The sequence below is a fragment of the Vigna radiata genome, chromosome 1 (assembly GCF_000741045.1).
Source record: "Vigna radiata var. radiata cultivar VC1973A chromosome 1, Vradiata_ver6, whole genome shotgun sequence".
NCBI classification, from domain to species: Eukaryota; Viridiplantae; Streptophyta; class Magnoliopsida; order Fabales; family Fabaceae; genus Vigna; species Vigna radiata.
In genome coordinates this window covers 2,892,905-2,898,997 of record NC_028351.1, presented here as the reverse complement: position 1 = coordinate 2,898,997, position 6,093 = coordinate 2,892,905, and the positions used below count along the sequence as shown (strand labels likewise).

The 6,093-nt window shown below is 23.2% G+C and overlaps 1 long non-coding RNA gene across 1 annotated transcript; it reads left to right on the top strand.

Moving 5' to 3' along the window:
• The first annotated feature begins 5,380 nt into the window (after nucleotides 1-5,380).
• LOC111241831 lies at nucleotides 5,381-6,093 on the top strand. The gene is made up of 3 exons (XR_002668137.1): nucleotides 5,381-5,483; nucleotides 5,608-5,706; nucleotides 6,025-6,093. It is a non-coding gene; the product is annotated as an uncharacterized LOC111241831 (long non-coding RNA).

Below are 6,093 nucleotides of genomic sequence, written 5' to 3'. Positions count from 1 at the left end.
TTAATGTCTTTAATGTGTGTTTGAAAAATGATGTGCATACACTTAATGTCTTTAATTATATAACATTAAATAATTTGCATATAAAAGTCAAAATGAATAACTAATCCTTTTATTTTTTTACACTAAATTCTACAGTTTTCCTAAAACCATTAGCAAACAAATAAACAAAGAAAAAACCCAAAATGACCCGGACCCGGCCCATTCCCCCTCTTTTCAATTTTAAGGTTTTCTTTTCTAGAAGCTTCACCGTTCAAATATCCTTACTTGTATAAATACGAAAAGTCTTCCATTCAACTATCTGTTTCTGTTTATTCATTATATACTAATAATGCATAATCTCAGTAATACTTTTTCATATGATAAAATTATTATCATATTCTCAGTAATGTATATTCTCAGTACCAATAAAATTATTATTATATCATAAAACTATATGAAATATTATTTATAATGAAGTTAAAATATAATGAAGTATTACAAAATTTATCGCTAATAATTTATTAAAAATTTATAAAAATTGTATACCATTATGTTATTTAAAAGAGAGTGTTAAATATACTACATAATTGAATTATACAATTAAAACTAACCCAATTGTTTGAAATAATATTTTATATTTTTCATACTAAATTCGTTGATGATAAACAAACAACAAAAAATGTTAAAAGTAACAAAATAATTTATTAACATTAAATTGATCCGTGACAATATTTGTAAATTGTAGGGACTTCAAATATATTTAAGTTAATTGTTTTATATTATTTTAGTTAAAGTAAGTGTCTATAAAATTCTTAATTTAAAATATCTTTTGTTACTTTGATTATATTAATTAATATTTTATCTTATCTTAAACTAACCGTAGATAATACTATAATAATGTTAAATTTGTTATTTTCTTACAAGAAGATAGCCCCATTTTGACATAATCATTAAATATTTAATGCCAAGCATAATTTCTTTTTCAATAGTCACAAGATGATCATCTTAAAGTAATCCTTTTATTAAGGGATGCTCCTCCTATTATATATCGAGAAAATATTGTATATGTTATTAGTTATTCATCTTTACTAAATATTTTCAAAATATTATAAATTTAATTTGTAATTACTTTTTTTTAGCATGAAAACTACTCTTCTAATTTCTCTAATATCTAAACATTTGTTTGCTTTCTCTAAGCAAGATGTTGCGCACCAATTATTTGTTCTTTTTTCAATTTATCAATCAAATAAAAGAGATTTTAAATAAATAAGTATTAATTATTCAATCACTAATATTTACATAAAATAAAATAATACAAAATACAAAAGTTACAAAAAAAAAAAACAGACCTATCTTACGATTATATAGGACTAATGAAAATATTACATAATCAACCTTTACAGCAAACAAAAAATTTAATAATACCAATTAGAAAACGATTTAGCAACACAAAATAAACCAAAATACCCTCATAGCAAAAACTGAAAGAATGTTTGCTCATGGCCAGCCTTATATATGGTAAAGGCAGCGACGCCGCTCCACACGGCAATGGAATATGAGACCACCCTAGCGGAGATGCCACCCCTAAGGGCGGCTCCGTCACGCCGGAGAATTGTTCTATGACGGTTACTTGAGAACATGCAAATATAATTTGTTTGCCCTCAAAAAAGTACGAGACTCCAGATCAGAAATCTCCCGTCAATAAAATTATATCAAACATAACTAAATCATTACAATAATAGCAAATCATATAATAGAAACAATGTCGGATGATCCGTTCAGGAAAACATTGTCATTCTCATTGATTTTTATAATCTATGAAGTCTGACATGTGAATTATATTCTTAAATCATCATAGCAGAATAATATGTAAATAAAACAAAATTAAAAAACATTGATCGTCATTACGTGAATAACAATAAAAACACTTCGAAGATTAACAAATAAATAGTTCTCATACATAATTAAATTTCCGCTCACGTAATAAATCGGAATCGTATAATGCAATTAAAGCAAGAAAATCACTGAGCCAAAACAAATCACAATATACGCATGAAAACAATTAAAAAACAAATACAACAAGTAAATAGTTCTACCTGGAATTGAAGATCAGAAATTGGTAAGATTTGTCGGTCACGGTAATTCAGAATCACGGATCAATGTAAAAATCATCACATCTCCTTACTGATCTTATCGAATAAAGATGAAAATAAATAGAGATGCAAATTCAAAATTAGAAAACAAAAATACAAAATAACCTATTTCAAACAATGGAGGCAATAAAAAATCAATCATCAGAGACTTAAATACAAGGAATCATGGAACGAATCCAGTCATATTGTTGCAGTTTTTTTTTCTCATCACATGATTTTGAAAGAAGGAAAGAAAATAGCATACAGAAACATTAATCCTAAAATTGGAGAGAAAATTGGCGAGAACGAAGAAACCTAATTAAAAGTTAACAGATTGGAGAGGCAAAATGCTGAGACACTGTGGGTTAAGCCCTTGCTTTGCGTATTTATAAGCAAAGAGAAATCCTAAAATTAGAAGATGGGTGCCGAATGGGCCTTTTCTCTCTTCTGTTAATTTTCTCTATTCATATATAATGGCAAGGATTTCGGTGTGCAACTTCGATTATTTCAAAAATTCCATAATTAATCTTAATGAATTTTTTATTTCTCTTTCTTCATTCTATATCTCCATACTCAAACGGTTTGATTAACGGATTTCAAAATAGGATTTTGTATTAAAAAAGATTTTGTATATAATATATAATTTAATATATTAGGTAGGATTTTGTATTATTGTATATAATAAATAATTTTAAAATATTAAATTAAACTAAGAATATATATTAAATTTTAAAAATCGTTAAAATATGTTAACGGATTATTAATACATGATAATCCGTTTAATAAATTTTTTAAAATTTTGATTTTTATTTAAAATTTAATAAATATTTAATTTAATACTCTAATATAATTAATATATTTAAATATATTAAATCAGATTATATATTTTTATTGTTTTTTTTATTTACATTATTACTTTATTCTAATTAGTTTTAATTTATTTTTATTCTTTTAATATATAACTATTATATTAATAGAAATACTATTTTAATAAACTACATTATTATTAAATAAACTATTAAAATATAAATATATATTAAATAATATCAAAATTTTAAATTAAACTACATTATTATTACATTTTAAATTTAAAAACCAAATTTTAAAAAGTTTGTTAAACGGTTTCTGAAATCCCGTTAATATATTTAAAAAAAATAAATTTTGCTTTTTTAATTTAAAAATTTATAAATATTTATTTAATTTAATATTTAATATACACTAACATTTTAAAATTTATTTTATTCAACTAAAATAAATAAAAGATATTTAATAAAATAAAACAAAAAATACAAAAAGATAAAAATTAAATACTTATATATTTAAAAAAAGCAAAAAATATAAACATTAAAAATTAAAAAAATAAAAATACATAAAATTTAAATTAACATATATTTAAATATTAAATTATATTAAAGGTTTATCAAATATTAAATTTAAAAACAAAAATTATTATAATAACATTATTTATAATAACCATGAAAACATTAAAATATATTAAATTTTATTATAAAAACTAAAATAATATTTTAAAATAAGATAATATCCTCTAACAATTCATGTGTTTGAATTTAACTAATGATGTTTATCAAATAATATCTAATAAAATGAACCGATAAGATTGTTAAATGATGTAATCATATTAACATTATCCTCAACATTATTCTAATAAAATTGTTTAAACATTAAACACATCTTTGTATAGTATCTTTTTATATGTTGTATTGTATTCTCTTTATATGTCAAATCATAAAAGTACAAATCTTTTTCAAATGTTTCACCTTAGATCAAAAGAATGAAAGAACGTCAAGAGATAGGAAGACGTTAGGGGAATGTTTCTTCAAGTGCTTTCTGCTATGCTCATCCACACAAGCTATATCTGAAAAACACATAAAATTTGACTTCATACCAAAAGGCTACCTGCATATGACATCTTTTTCAAAAAAGGCTATATAAAGAGGATTGTAGAAAGAGAAGATAAACATAATACGCTCATTATTTTTATGTTGTTATTATATTCTCTCAAAATTTTATCGTCTAGCATGGTTTTTGAAAAAGAAAAATTTATCACAAGTCTTCTAATTTATTTGTATTGGAATTACCTTCTCTATGAGAGTTATAACCTATATTTGTTTTCTAAAAACACCTTTGTTATGTTTGTATATTCAAAAATGAATTAAAACATTTGACTGTTTAACTTAGTAAAATTAAATGGTCTAATCAATTAGACTACTGAGATACCACTAATGGTGAATCTCATCTAACTATTGATTTAGTTGTAAAAACAAGAGTTGTTAAACTTGATGTAATATTTTGAAAGATTAATGGAACTTTCAAGCTCAAGGAAGAATTGGACATAAATCGATATAAAAATAAGTTTGCCTTATTCCTTTCGGTTTTAAATTTTTTTCTAAACACTTTTAAAAATACTTAAGTGTGTAACACTTATTGAAACAGTCTAATTCCCATAAAAACACTTAAACACTTATTTTCAAAAAAATTTAAAAAAATCTATTCAAACCTCTCATTTCAAAGTTTTTCCTACTTTTCATTTAATATATAATAAAAAATTAATAGAAATTGAATCAAATATATTCAAACAATATTATATATATATATATATATATATATATATATATATATATAAATAATACAAAGAAGTAATAAAATATATGATAAAACTATATGAAATATTATTTTAAATAATATTTTATGAATAAAAAACTAACTAGTAATATAATGAAGTATATCATAATTTATAATTTATCGCTAATAATTTATTAAAAATTTATAAAAATTGTATACGATTATGGTACTTAAAAAAGAATATTAAATATACTACGTAACTGAATTATACAATTAAAACTAACCCAATTGTTTGAAATAATAATTTATATTTTTCATACTAAATTCGTTGATGATAGGGAACAAACATTAAAAAATGTTAAAGGTAACAAAAGTAATTTATTAACATTAAATTGATTCATGACAATATTAGTAAATTGTAGGGACTTAACTTCAAATATATTTAAGTTAACTGTTTTATATTATTTTAGTTAAAGTAATTGTCTATAAAATTCTTAATTAAAAATATTCTTTTATTACTTTGATTATATTAATAATTATTTTTTTGTCTTTGATGTTAAACTAACAGTAGCCAATACTACAATAATGTTAAATATGTTATTTTCTTACCAGAAGATCCATTTTGACATAATCATTACATATTCAATGCCTTAAGCATAATCTATTCATAGTAGGTCGTCTATAGTAGCACTTAATAAACATTCATGAATAAGCAACATTTTCATTACTGTTATCCACTTGTTAACTATTGCTTTGTTCTCCTTCAAGCAAAGACAACGAACGCTTAAGGTTCAACATCATCATTTTTCTTCCTTTTATGTTAAGATTATCCACATCAAATCTTAGAGTAAAATTCAAGAACAAACTTCTTTTCTCATACATGTATATATAAAACTAAGTTTGTGTGTGTTAGGTGTTCATAACATTCATTTATCAAGATTCAGAGTAATGCATCTGCCAAAGTGTAATGTGGCTTTCTTTTTCTTCCTGATCTGCTCTTCCATTTACTGTGGTAATTCCATATTCATCTTTATTCATGTTTGTATAGTTTATAGGTTAACAGTTGAATTGGGTTGTTTCTAATGTTCTTACATATCTATTTTTGGGAACTTGTATGAACTCTGATTGATTGTTCTATAACAATGTATAGAAATTAGTCTGTGAGCAGTCAGTACAAATGGATTTTAGGTTACCATTTAATCAGAAATTGTCATGTTGTTTATTGACATTTATAAGGATTAGTTCAAAAGTTATTCATCTGATGTTTCTTAATGGTTAATGATGTAAAGAAATTAAATTCAATTGGTAAGAATGAAAAGTGTATATGCAGGAAATGCAGAGGCACATCAAGTTGCACTCTATGTGCACAACAAATGTCCCTATCCAATATGGCCTGCAA